A 14,798-nucleotide genomic window follows, 5' to 3' on the forward strand; every position below is an offset into this window, starting at 1 on the left:
CCCCTGCCCGCGGCCCAGCCAATCGACGCCCACGACTATAAGGAACACGCCCCCTTTCCCCGCCCACCCCCCGCCCCTCCGGAGCGGCCGCGGGGTGCGCGCCTCCCGCGCGACCCCGCTGGTCTGAGGGGCGTGGTCCGAAGGGCTGGAAGGCCCCAGGCTGGGGGCCGGGCCCAGCTGCTGCACCGGAAGGGAGGGGCGGGCACCCGGGAGCGGGGAGATATTGAGGAGGGGGCTGAGGAGGTGACCTGAGGAGAAGGTGCTCGCGAGGGAGAGCAGGCTTCAGGGCAGACGAGTAAGAGGAAAATGGCGCCCTCCCTGGGCTGGTGGGGTCCGAGGGAAGGCGAGGAGGCGAAGGGGCACGTGTGTGTGGCTGAGGGCCGCAGGGGCTGAGAGGGACAGTGGGTGCGAGGGGGAGGAAGCGACGCGATGCCCTCGAGCCCGAGGGAGTGAATCCCAGTGAGGGGCGTTTATTCAACAAACTCCTCCGTGCACCTGCCACCAGCCTCCGGCGCGCGCGGGGGCAGACGCGGGGCCAGCCCTCGTGGAGCTCATAGGCGAGGGGCGAGACAGGCGACAAACTACCAGATCTTTACACGTACGAAGAACACGGTGAAGGGACCGAGGTACCCAGAAGAGCAGAGGGCACCGACTTTAGTTAGGGGGCGCAGAGAAGGGCTCCCTGAGGAGGTGGGCGTTGAGGTGTGACCTAAATTTGAGACAGGGCAGGTCAGAAAGGGAGTCCCAGGCAAAGCATCCAAAAGGGTATTCCCAGCCCCAAGCCCTCTGTTGGGTGGCGGCCGGAAGCCTTACACTTGAAACCAGGCAGGCTATGTTGTATTCTCCATGACTTGTCCAAGTGCGAAGTGTTCAAAGTATGTTGATGTACCCAAGAAGGTCCACCTTTTATTTATTTACTTATTTTAGATTTTATTTATTTATTTGACAGAGAGCAAGAGATCACAAGTAGGCAGAGGCAGGCAGAGAGAGAGGAGGAAGCAAGCTCCCTGCTGAGCAGAGAGACCGATGCGGGGCTCGATCCCAGGACCCTGGGATCATGACCTGAGCCGAAGGCAGAGGCTTTTGCCCACTGAGCCACCCAGGTGCCCGGAAGGTCCACTTTTAAAAACATTTTATTTCGAAATAAGTGCAGATATCACAAGAAGTTGCAAAGAGTGTGCAGAGAGGTACCCTCAACCCACTTTCCCCCAATAGTTCAACCTTACTTCACTAGTAAGTTATCAAAGCCTGGACATGGACAGCAGCCCAAGGTTTGTGTGTAGTTCTGTGCCCTTGTATCACATGGGTAGATGGGAAAAACTACCACTGCAGTCAAGCTGCAGAGCTAGTCGGTTAACACAAGGATCTCCCTTGTGGGGAATACATTGTTCTTCTTTTTAATAGGCTCAGCGTTTGGTTGTTTAATACCTAACACTGTGGTGTTTGGTTAATATGGAATGATCGACTTTCTGGTTTTAGCTCCAGAGCCTTGTGGCTGTCAGGATGGAAACTGGAGCACACACGGTTCTCACAGGTGTTAAGACAGTGGCTGATCATCTTTGCTCTGGGATGCAGACCCGAGTATGTGATAAAAACCTGACACAGAGCTGTAAAGTTGACTTCCCGTCACACAAGGGCAAAGAACTGTTTGTATTTTCCTGCCTGTGGAGTACAGCTTGTGCATTCGTTTGGTTTATAAGCCTCCTGGAGAAGATAAGGAGAGGAGTACAGTAATTTAATGATTCTTCCTCTCTAAATCATCTTTGAGAGAATCCACAGCTTCATTTTTTCCATTCCGCAACCAATAAGCCCCAGAGGCATGTACTTCCTGTTTATGCTGTGGTTCCCAGGAAAAAGGAGCAAATGCACCACCAGCTAATTAAATCCTTCAGTAGAGGAGGGCTTGATTACACATTGCATATCATGAAAAGCTATCTGGCTTTCACTTTGCTGGAAAAGGAAGTGTTTCAAAGTGATTTTGATGTTTGTACTCCTACTTGCTACATTTGCTCAAGTCTCAAAGCAATCCCAGCAGCATCACTCCTAGAGACTTAGAAAAGAAGCTTCTCTCCCTTTGGGACAAAGACTTAGGTAAACACTTCTTGGCTTTGGTTTCAGATTGCATCAGTTGGGGAGCTAATTCCTGGCCCAAGCACTGACTGAGAACTAAGAAAAAGTTTTGACTTGATTTTTAAGTTATCTTCTGGATGATGTTTCCACATTTTGATTTTAAAATGCTGAATTTTGTCTGCCCATGAAACTCGTGTGTTCTGGCTTTCTCATGCATATTCTTTATAAATGTGATGTAGGAAAGATGTTGAGATTTGAAGTTGATGGTCAAGAAAGAATTCTTCAGCTGTCTTTGGTGCAAAAAGATGGTGTTATTAAAAAACAGGGACAGGACCCAGTGGGCAGAAAGAGCTGCACTAGGGTTCTGATGGGGGACTGATGATATACTTTCAAGTCAGGAGGTGGTTAGGGATAGTGTAAGTCTCTATAGTGTGTGTGTACAAGTCTCTAGGGAATTTTGGAAGCAAGGTTTCTAGGACCTCGAGGGGCTAGCTCTTGTTAGGAAAAGGTCACTTATTACTGTCTAGTAAAATCTTAGTCATGAGACCCTTCAGATGTATATCAATGGGCCATATGCTTGGAGGATGCTTGCTAACATTTATCTTGGGGGAGTTAAGATAAAAGGAAGTTCCCAGGGGTGCCTGGGTGGCTCAGTGGGTTAAGCCGCTGCCTTCGGCTCAGGTCATGATCTCAGGGTCCTGGGATCGAGTCCCGCATCGGGCTCTCTGCTCAGCAGGGAGCAGCCTGCTTCCTCCTCTCTCTCTCTCTCTCTCTGCCTGCCTCTCTGCCTACTTGTGATGTCTCTCTGTCAAATAAATAAATAAAATCTTTAAAAAAAAAAAAAAAAAAAAGGAAGTTCCCAAAGGAATTTTTATATGTTGAAGTATACTTATAGGGTCCTGGAGGTTGGGATAATGTTTGTTTTGTTTTTTAAGATTTTATTTATTTATTTAAGAGAGAGAGTGAGTGTGAGAGAGCATGAGAGGGGAGAAGGTCAAAGGGAGAAGCAGATTCCCGCAGAGCTGGGAGCCGGATGTGGGACTCAATGTGGGATTCAGTCCCATAATTCCAGGATCATGACCTGAGCCAAAGGCGGTCACTTAACCAACTGAGCCACCCAGGTGCCCCTAGGTTGGAATAATTTTAATTGAGGGTTGTTTTTTGCCTTTTGCAGAGTATTAACATAAAAACAGTTGAGTTTCTAGAGGAAGGTCACTCTGCCAATCCAAAGGACTTGTCAGTGAACTGTAAATTGTAAAGAAATTTAACTTTTTTCTTTTGCCTTTGTTCCCCACATCAAGAACTATTATAATTTTGGTGACTTTTTTGTTTCAGTTGTTATTAAAGGATATGTGCATATAAGTTAGAATGAGAATATAGATGCCATATTTCTTTTATGTTTTATTTTGCTGTTATTTCCCTAGCATATTCAGGGAACTATACTAAGTATCGATTGATGGTGATAGTGATGATATTAAGACATGGATTTGGTTTAAAGACTTACATCCACCATGAAGTCATATAATTGAATAAGTCAGAGGAAATTTAATCTGTCTTTTTCCTGTATCCACACAAGACATGCTTTAATGAAAACAACAGGAGGATCCTTATTTATTTTTTCCTTTAAATTGTGAATCCAGGCTGTTCTCGATGCCTTTAGTGAAATCGGCTAGTCAGATCCTTTTCAGGGAACAGCAAATACCAGCAAGTTCCGTCTGTCTGTGGTATTTTCCCCAGGATAGGACTAACAAGTTTGGTCTGTTTCTCTATGTGGACTAATTCACATGTATTGTATTGCAGCAGCATTTTTTAATCTTATTAGCTCTTGTCTATAAGAAATTATTCCTGGAATTGAATCATACCAAGAGTTTCACCAGAGGATTTTATATATCTGGGCTGTGGCAGCAGACCAATTAAACATAGAGTTGAGTTCAGGTTCTCAAGTATTATGAGAACAAAAAGTATTACTGAAACATTGATGGTATTTAACCGAGCATCTATAGGAAGGATTTTATTAATCTGCTTTTATTTATTAAGAAGTTCACTTAGCAAATATTTGCTGAGCACCTATTATATGCCAGGCATTGCTTTAGGTACTTAGGATACATCAATGAACAAAAAAGGGCAAAAATTCCCTGCCTCGTAGAGCATATGCTATAGTAATCCTTTCTACAGGTATTAGCTTGCTAGGGCTTACACAACAAGGTACCACAAGCTGGATGGCTTAAGTAAAAGAAGTTTAGGGGCACCTGGGTGGCTCAGTTGTTAGGTAGAGCTGGCTGGCTTCAGCTCAGGTCATGATCCCTGGGTCCTGGGACTGAGTCCCACATTGGGCTCCCTTCCTGGTGGGAAGCCTCCTTCTCCCTCTCCCACTCCCCCTGCAGGTATTTCCTGTGTCTCTCTCTGTCAAATAAATAAATAAAATCTTTAAATAATAAATAAATAAATAAATAAATAAATAAATAAATAACAGAGTTTATTTTTCTTACAGTCTGGAGGTGAGAAGTCCAAGATCAAGAGTCAGCAGAGGTGGTTTCTTCTAAGGAGCCTGAGGGAAGAATCTGTTCCAGGCCTCTCTCCTTGACTTGTAAGTACCATCTTCTTCCTGTGTTTTTACATTATCTTCTCTCTGTATGCATCTGTATCCAGATTTCCTCTTCTTACAAGGACACCTGTTATGTTGGATTAGGACCCACCCTAATGACGTCATGTTACCTTAATTACCTCTTTAAAGACCCTGTCTCAAAAAAAAAAAAAAAAAAAAAGGTAAAGAAAAAGAAAAAAAAAGGGTAGGAAGGGTGGGGGGAAGACCCTGTTCAAATACAGTTACATTCTGAGGTCCTGGGGGTGGGAGTTAGGACTTCAATGTATGGACTTTCGGAGAACACATTTTAGCACATAATATCACATATGAGGATGGTGATCCAAATCTTTGTCTTACCTGTCTTCTCACATCCACATCTCTGAAATACTCAAAACCATTTATGTTTCCCTACAAAGTGTGTCTAGGGGACCTATAATTATGAGCAATTATTTTTCTAGACATGATTTATTTTTAAAAATGACTAAAAGGAAAGTTTCTGACTCAGAATGATTACTCTACTTGAAATGTTGCTCCATCTAGCCCATATTCTACTGTTTTGGCAATTATAAAAAAGTAAGGAAAAATGGTGTTAGAGGAGGGGTTCAATGGGTTATTATTTGCAGGGTACTAGGACTCATGGTAAAACAAAATTTTTTTCAAACACCGTACATGAGGGAAAGAGAGGCCTATATAATGACATTATTTTTAATAATTCAAGTAATGTTACCATCGCCACTAGTTACTATTTATTTTTATCCCATAAGGAAATTGAGATGGTTTAATCACTTGCCCAAGGTCTCACAGAATGTAATTTGGTGTCTACCCCAAGTCTGTATAACTCAAGAGTTTAAGCTGTTAACCATTCGGAAAAATAAAAATAAACAAAAGACTCAAATGTTTCATATACAAACACTTCTAAGAAAGTGATATATCTAAGCATCTAAGTATACCTAAATGAGTACTAGAGTTTGCCTTCAGTCTTGATATAGACTTAACGTTTATCTTGAAATGATATTTTATTGTTCGGTGTTTATATCATTGTTGATATGCTGTGTCAAAATGTGTCTATCTGTTTTTGATACTGAATTTATAAAGGAAACAATCTACAACCAGGTCAGTATTTTATACTTTATTTCATTGTACATCTTGAATTACATTGAAAATTTAAAATAACTTTAAACTCTTGTTTTTTTCCTTATAATTTTAAAGGACAATTTCATTTTTCTATTGTAGAAGATGAATGGGGCAGGTAAATTACCGGGAGATATCAGGAAAGGCTTCTATGGAAAGCTGAGTTTAGTAGGATAAATACAAATTAGAAAAGGATACTTTAGGAACACAGAAAAGTCCTTATGCATACGTAGGCATATGACAGAGCTTGATATTTTGCAGAAAATGCAAGTAGTAAGAGTAGTAAGATATTCAGAAAGTTGGAATGTTAAAAGAAATGACAGCAGACTAAAAGGTACATGCCAAACTTAGAAGGTAAATATGAAGTCCCTGAAAGATCTTAACAAAAGGGATGGAATGAACTCTTCCTATCAAAATGTCATGTAATAGACAATCTCAATACACCTATGTCCACTGAAGAAATTGAACTGATAATAAATGACCTAAAATAGAAGGCATGACCTAAAATACCAGGCCTAGGTATAAAAAGAATGGGTGCTTGGGTGGCTTAGTCAGTTGAGTATCCAACTCCTGATTTCAGCTCAGGTCATGATCTCAGGGTTGTGGGATTGAACTCTGCATTGCTCTCCATGCTGAGCATGGAGCCTGCTTAAGATTTTGTCTCTCCCTTTCCTTCTGCCCTGCCCCCCCACCATATGTATGCTCTCTCTCTCTCTCTCAAAAAAAAAAGATACACACACACACACACACAGCTATATGTAAAATGGTTCAACATTTGGAAATCAGTTAATGTACTCTCTTACATCAACAGACTTAAGAAGAAAAATCACAAAATTATATCAGTAGATCAAAAAAAGGATTTGGCAAAACCCAATAGTCATTCATCATAAGAACTCTCAGTAAACTAGGAATTGAGGCGAACTTCCTTAACTTAGTAAGGAAGATGTACAAAAGCCTAAGGCGAACGGTATGCTTAATGGTGAAGAACATGAAGCTTTCCTTCTAAGATCAGGAACAAGGCAAGGATGACTCTCATCATCCCTCATTTTCAACATCATACTAGAAGCCCTAGCTAATGGAATAAGACAAGAAAAGGAAGTCAAAGGTGTGCAGATTGGGGAGAAAATAGAACTCTTCATTTGCAGAATATTGTCTATGTAGAAAATCTGTACTTGTACTCTTATGTTATTACATAAGGAAGCAGAAGAAAAGGGGAAGTTAAATAAACACATAGAAGACCCAGAGCAAAGACTTTCACATCAAATATGGTATTATCTTATATAGTTTATCAACTAATATATGAACATCAGTTTATTGAACTATATCAATCCCTGTGTATCATTTGTGACTAGTTGAGCAGAAAATACCTTTCACTACCCTTGAAGTCTTTTTTTTTCTTGGACCTTGAGACATAATGGCCTTGGAGCTCCTGGATGCAGTTATTACATCCTTGGGAATTTTATAAGTGTCATTTGCTGATACACTGTATCTTTATTTTCAAAAACCCATTTTAAGAAGTCAACACTGGCTATTAAGTAATGTAAGCATAGTAATGTAGGATTGATTATTGTATTTGTCTTACCTATCTTTTTACGGTACTGAATTCACATAGGTCATGACAAGTATTTATTTTTGTTATCTTTTCCCATACTGCTTAGTCTCCATTTATAGGAGAGGCCAAGGAGTGACATATTAGCTACTGAAATATAATAGATACTGTGTCTTAAATACCTGTTATATGCCAGAAATCATATTGTTTTACCCAGTTATCTCCTTTAATCCATCTCGACACACTTCCACCATCACCAAGGCAGGAAAAAGGGATGTGGTGACTTGTGTACTGTGTCTTGAAGACATCTGCTTGGAAGTGACACGTGACACTACTGTTTCTATTTCATTGGCCAAAGCCAGTAACATGGCCGGGTCCAACTTTATTTTTTTAAATTATTTTTTAAAAAATATTTTATTTATTTGACAGAGATCACAAATAGGCAGAGAGGCAAGCAGAGAGAGAGGAGGAAGCAGGCTCCCTGCTGAGCAGAGAGCCTGATGCAGGGCTCTGTCCCAGGACCCTGGGATCATGACCTGAACTGAAGGCAGAGGCTTTAACCCACTGAGCCACCAAGGCGCCCCCCGGGGTCCAACTTTAAGTAAGAAGGGGAAAGTGCAGTTTTGGAGGTTCAGGAAAGAGGAGAATTAGACATCAGTGAGCAGCATTAATGACTACCACACCAATAATTTGAACTTTCTGGGCTTCCTAATTTGATATTTATCTTTTCCATTTCTAAATCTGCCCTTATCCCTTCTCCTGTATATAGATTCTTCAGGTAAAAGCCTACATATAGTTTCAAAGAAACACCTCTCTGTTTCAGATAGTCATAGCAGAGTTATCTGGAGACTTTTTCAAAATCATATGCCTGGGCCCCACCCAAGAACTAGTGAACTGAAACATCAAAGGGTCAGGCTCTGGATGCGTGTACTTTGATAAAGCTTCCCAGATGGTTCCAGCGTGCCCTCTGTTGTGACTCTGCGGTTGTAGACTCATATTTGTTTTCAGGCGTTGCTCTTAAAACACATGGGAAGTGGAAACAGCTCTGAAACAGAACTGAGAGGATGGGAAAGAGGCATCTGGACCAAAATTATGAGTCAGCCTAGCTTGGTTCTTAGCTCAGGCTTAAAGTGTGTTTACTGTGGAAGTCAGTATATCTTGGGCATGCCTAACTGACTCCAGGGTTTTGTACCTAAGGCAATACCAATCCTCGTGAAAGAGACCCACCTCACTGTAAATCAAGGGAGACTTTTACCCCTGCCCCAACTTTTTACTGAAAAAATTTCAATCACATGGAACATTGAAAGGATTGACCCACTACTTAATTCAGTAAGTGCTAGCATTTTGCTGTATTTGTTTCATTTGCTAATTTTTTTGTCACCCACTGGTAATTGTTGTCTGAATCAATTATTTTATTGGGGGGTGGGGGTTATCAGACAGTGATTTTCTGATTTTATTATTCCTACTACATCTATTATCATTATCTAGCACTCTTCAATAAAGAAGAGCTTTTTTAAAATTTTAATCAACTGGAGAAGAATTAAGTTTTTCCTAAAAAGGCAGAGTAAATATGTAATTATTTAAAATAAAGAAGACTTCTCAGGAGCCCATATTTGATTTAAGGACGGTCAACTCGCATTGTAGCAAAAAAATGGTTTGAGTATAGCGGAGGCTTCCGCATATAGTTCTATGGCACAGCTTTGCAACTCACAATGATAAAACGTGGTAGCTAAAGAGAAAAATGGTGTACAAATTACAGTGGCTGTATCATCAACAGCAGAAACATGAGCAGCATTAGTGGCCAGGCTTTGGAATGGTCAAAGGACAGGATCCATGGCACAGATGCTGGCAGTTCCATCAGCACTGGTCCCTGTTGGTGGGTCCCAGTAGCTGTAGAGCCATCAATGGGCATGGTAGCCTGGCCCCTGTTTGGTTCATTAGCAGCACCAGGGAAAACCGTTAGCAGAAGAGTACAATGTCTCCGGCAAACAGGTAACCAGGCAGCTCCTTCTGTAGAGCATCCATGAACCAGCGGTTGGGGCACTCAGAGCCATTCAGCAGAGAAACTGCCTCTTCATATGCCTGTGGAGGCGGAGTCAGTGTCAGAGACCTATAGTGTAGGGAGACTTACTGTGATCCCACCTTCCCCTTGGTCTGCGGTAATCTGAGAAAAAGCGCTCTATCTTACCAAGAACAGAAAATGTCCAAGAAAGGGTCTTATTTAAAAAAAAAAAAAAAAAAGAAAGGGTCTTATTTAGGCAAAGGAAGCTCAAAGGAGAAAGTGATGTCTAGAGTTTGAAGTGCTGTATAGAGGTGATGGCAGGTAGCTCAGGTTGAAAGAGAACTTTAAAGATACTAGTTGGCTCGTTGAGGGAACCTAGAAACCCACAATGGTTGCCCGCCCAGTTTCCTCATCACAGATATGATATATATGTTCATGTCTTCCGGTCTTCTTCTATGCAGTGCCTGGTGATTTCTTTTTATGGGAAACACAGAGATTCAAGTAAAGATTAAATCCACATTTTATTCCTGATAGAATTTATATCCCCTGAAAAGTTAAAGTGGTCTATATACATATAAGGTTTCCTTTAATCTGTACTGAACATAGGAGCTGTGGTTACTAAAAGTTAGTCAAACCATATAGAGGAATTAAGGAAATAGTGATTGCCATTTTCCTTTCACTTTTAGCCTTTTTTTAAAAAATATAAGAACAAAGTGACTTTTTTAGCTACTCCACATTTCCTCCAAACATTGGTTTCTTGATGGAGAAATGCAAACTTTTTCTATCAGAAGGAAAGAAGTTGAGAATGATTTCTGGGTTGAGATCTGTTTTTATGATTAACCAACTGTTCATAGACTAAAAAGAAAATGAAAAGACAGGACGTGGGACGCCTGGATGGCTCAGTTGGTTAAGCAGCTGCCTTCGGCTCAGGTCATGATCCCAGCGTCCTGGGATCGAGTCCCACATCAGGCTCCTTGCTCGACAGGGAGCCTGCTTCTCCCTCTGCCCCTGCCTGCCATTCTGTCTGCCTGTGCTCGCTCTCTCTCCCTCTCTCTGACAAATAAATAAAATCTTTAAAAAAGAAAAGAAAAGAAAAGACAGGACGTGATGGGTTGCCTGGGCGGCTCAGTCAGTTAAACATCTGCCTTTGGCTCAGGTCATGATCCCAGGGTCCTGGGATCGAGCCCCACATTAAGCTCTCTGCTCAGCAAGGAGCCTGCTTCTCCCTCTGCCTGACGCTCCCCCACTTGTGCTATCTCTCTCTCTGAAAAATAAATGAATAAAATATTGAAAAAAAAAAAGACAGCGTACACTAAATCATGGCAAATAGTCTGTGTTATAATCTGCCCATCATAAAACGAAAGAGTAAGTTTATACAAACTTCCTCAAAAAGTGATAAAATTAAAGTAGTCACAAATTGAACAAACTGGTTCTAATTCAGTGTAGTGGAACTTTTATTTTTTTAAGTGTAAAAGCTACCGTATTTTTATAGATTGGCAATATGATAATTAATTAAAGTGTTTGGTTGTGTCAGTGACTTTTTTTTCCCCTTGAGCAAGGCTAATTAGTTTTATGCTCCATATGCACTCACTGAACTGTTCTTAGCTCTCTGTCAGGTAATTTATTCAGGTGTTGAAATCATCACAAGGCTTTTCTGAGAATTCTAGACCTTCCAAAGTGGCAGAAAGTTCATTGTTGCCTCAGTAGTACCAGTCGGAGCCTTGGGTATGCACAGTTTTCTGACTGTAAGAAAATTGAACAGCATAGTAGTCGTATTTAGTGGAGTTCATGTTCAAAAGAAGCCTCTCAGAATCCTTCCTGTGACCCCTCATTTAGAAGCAGATAAACAGCAGCACTAACTGGAGACAAAGGAAGTGGTGAGGTGCAGAAACAAGAGGAAGATTTTTTTGTTCTAAGTCTTGACGCAACTGGAGGTGGTTTGTAAATTGGGGTATTTTGTCCTTAGCATCCTTTTGATGTTCTTACCTGCTTTTCCTCTCCTTCATACTGTGTGGTGCTAATGTACTCTGATTATCACATTGCCCCAATCCAAGCATGGTTTTTTTTCCCCCATCAAAGCTCTCTTTGCACCAAAATTACCTACACTCCTCTCCTGGAAAATCTCTGATATTAGAAAAACAGAAACTTCATTGAATTGATTTGCCCTAACAAGTACATGGATTATTAAAAGCCAGCCTCTTAACATTTTCAGATGTAATGGTTATGTTTATAAAGAATACCCATTCGTATCTAATGAGTTTAAATTTGAAGGAATTTCTTTTATTATAATGATATAAAAAGAAATAGAGGCTGTTTCCAAAAGGGCTTTTTTTTTTTTTTTTTGGGTAGGGATGAAAGTAATTTGTTTATCTCTTAGGAGACCAGTTCTATAGGTGTTAGCAACCTAAGCTGTTTCAGCTTTTCCGTGTTCCTATGCAGATGAGCCTGTAAGTTTTTAAGCTCTCAGTTATTTCACAGTATCTCCTTTGATGGTGGTAGTAGAGACAGTGGTTTCATTATATGCAGTTTGAAGTCTTTCCTGTACCTCTGTTACTAGTTTACTAGATGTCTTTGTTATTAGGTTTCTGTTATTTTTTTTCTTTTTTTTAAAGATTTATTTATTTATTTGAGAGAGAGAGTGTGGCAGAGGGTGAGAGAGAGAGTCCCAAGCAGGCTCCACACTTAGCACAGAGCCCTACTTGGGCTTGATCCCACTACCCTGAGATCATGACCTGAGCTGAAATCAAGAGTTGGACACTTAACCAACTGAGCCACCCAGGCCCCTCTGTTTCTTTTTAAAAAATAATCTCTATACCTAACATAGGGCTCAAATCTATAATCCCAAGATCAAGATAGGTTTCTGTATTGAGAGACTCAACCCAGAAGGAAAAACATGTAATAAGCACTATAATAACATTTCTTAGAGGAATTGACATTTGGTTTTATTAATGAGTTTGTTAAATATTAACTAGGTGCCTACTATGTGTCAGATACAGCCTAGATGCTGGGGATATACTGATTAATAAGACAGACATAGTCCCTCCATGGAGTTTACTGTCTAGTGGTTCCAGAGAGAGGATTGAGGGTAACACAGCTTCAGGGAAATGGTAATAATGTAGAGAGCAGGCAAAAGGCGGAGACTTCCTTTCATATTCTGGGATGATAAGGTAGCATTCTGTACTATGAAATGGCAAAATAGCTAATCAACTTATCGTGTATGGTCGTATTAGACTGTGTGCTCCCTGAAGAGGAAGTTCTGGGGAACCAGATAACTATTGCCATAGACCAATTTAAAGGGGAAGAGGAGTGATTCAACCCTGATGGATGCCTTTAATGGCATGGATGATTTAAAGCAAGCAGATGATATGCACAAATTGCAAAAATATTGCCCTAGTAGAATGACATTCAAGCCTTTATGGGATGGTCTGGAAAAAGTCTTTTCTAGCTTATAGTCATAGTACTGAGGTATCTGAAAACCAAATTTGAAGATTGATTCTGTGGTTTGGTAAATTACCTGAGTACTTGAATTCAAATACCTGGCCATATATTTTTCATGAATGGTAGGTTAAGCTGGATTAGGGAGGAGAGGGGTCTTGACAACTTGAATAGCGATATATGACAGAAACCAAGCCTTAGAGAACCCCAAACTCCTAGATTTATCTGAAACAGTTTTCAGTTGTGGCACATCCATAGTTGAGTGTTAACATCTACAAGAATGATAGGAATTTGCTTGTTTGGGAGGAATATTGGCAGAATGCATTTGAGGGTTCTTGACTAGGAAAATGGAAATGGAATTTTCAGACTAAGCCAAAGTAATAAGATTGTGCTTGCAGCCACTGTGGTTCCTTGGGCAGTCAGCCATACTTCCAACGAGGCACTGAGCTGGCCTGTCCCAAATAACACTGAAGAGCCAGAAAGAATTTGGTCTAAAAGAAAGGATAAAAAATTTTAGGTATAGAAGGGCGGGGTTCCATCTGTCATGCAAACTGCCTGTGAGCCCCTCATTGGTCCCGTGATAGATTCCAAAAGACCCTCAGTTTAGTTTTGCCACAAGGAATGGGTTTGTGAAGGAAGTATGAGAGTCTTTAAAAAGCACTCCACTGGCTGCCCTTTCTAGGCTGAGAATGCTGACGGATAGAGCCTCATATGGAGTGAGAGCTATAATCTTTGTGGGGGTGGCAGAGCCTTTTGACAGAAATGAATAAATAGTAGGCATGGTCATCACGTAGCAGGGTGAATGTGATAATCACATCTCAGGAAGGTTTTACCATAGTTAATTCATGAAAATTTATTTTTGGTCATAGGAATGATATGTGACTATTTCTTATTACTAAGAATTTTTAAAAAACAGATAAAAAGAATTCTAAAATAGGAATAAATAAAGTAAGAATTTAAAAAATAGATTAAAAATTGGGATGCCTGTGTAGCTCAGTCGGTTAGACACCTGCCTTTGGCTCAGGTCATGATCCCAAGTGTCCTAGGATGGGACCCCCATGTCGGGCTCCCTGCTCAGCAGGGAACCTGCTTCTCCCTCCCCCCACTGCTCCCCCTGCCTGTGTGCTCTCTCTTTCTCTGATAAATAAATAAATAAAATCTTTTAAAAATAGATAAAAAGCAAATACTCCCTAGATTTCTTTCCTCTAATCCCTCTCGCTTTCATGAAATGCTCAGCAGAAATTCTCCTCTGCAGAAGAACTTCTTGACACTAGGATGTTCGAGATGGCTTACTCTGTAGATGCCAGTTGTCTTTTGTCTCCAGCCAGCCCGGTGCTTGCTGAATGGACTTGTCAACACAGTAGCCACGGTGTCAGTGGTAGAGGCTATGCATGGGCTTCAGCAACATGGACTTCTTGTCTTCAAGGCTGCCCTGGTCTGTGCCATTGCTGAGGGCTCGGTTTACTAGCAACAGTAGGCCGTTCTGGGTTCTGCACTTGACATTGTGCCTGTAGGTTCTTTGCCAGTTCTCTGTTGACACATATGTCACAGTGGATCTCTTCTGCTGTGGGGAGTGGGGAATAGCAATCTTAGATCTTAAATAATGACTTTCCTTATGAGAGCGGAGGATTTATCTCTCATCCTGCCATCCTCTCTGCTTCCCGACTCAATCCTCTCAACATAATTTTTGGTTGAGTGAATGTTCAGTATTTACACTATACCTATGCCAATATTATGCATAGTCAAATATAATGTATTACAAGCATATCTCTTTTCTTATTTTGTGCTTTTTTCTGAGATTAAAATTGCTTATTTATTTATTTTTAAAGGTTTTATTTATCCATTCACAGACAGAGATCACAAGTAGGCAGAGAGGCAGGCAGAGAGGGGCACGGGGAAGCAGGCTCCCTGCTGAGCAGAGAGCCCCGTATGGGGTGCGATCACAGGACCTTGAGACCATGACCCGAGCCGAAGGCAGAGGCTTTAACCCACTGAGCCACCCAGGTGCCCCTAAAATTGCTTATTTA

General features: G+C 41.2%; 1 long non-coding RNA gene across 1 annotated transcript in view; it reads left to right on the forward strand.

Annotated features, from left to right (window-relative positions):
• Positions 1-88: 88 nt before the first annotated feature.
• LOC106004018 overlaps positions 89-14,798 on the forward strand; it is a 58,878-nt gene continuing 44,168 nt past the window's right edge. The window contains exons 1-2 of the long non-coding RNA XR_001176852.2: positions 89-295; positions 4,562-4,657. This is a non-coding gene — a long non-coding RNA (uncharacterized LOC106004018). The remainder of the gene's footprint in view (positions 296-4,561; positions 4,658-14,798) is intronic.

The sequence above is a fragment of the Mustela putorius genome, unplaced genomic scaffold (assembly GCF_011764305.1).
Source record: "Mustela putorius furo isolate JIRA1106 unplaced genomic scaffold, ASM1176430v1.1 tig00000596_pilon_pilon_pilon, whole genome shotgun sequence".
Lineage (NCBI taxonomy): Eukaryota > Metazoa > Chordata > Mammalia > Carnivora > Mustelidae > Mustela > Mustela putorius.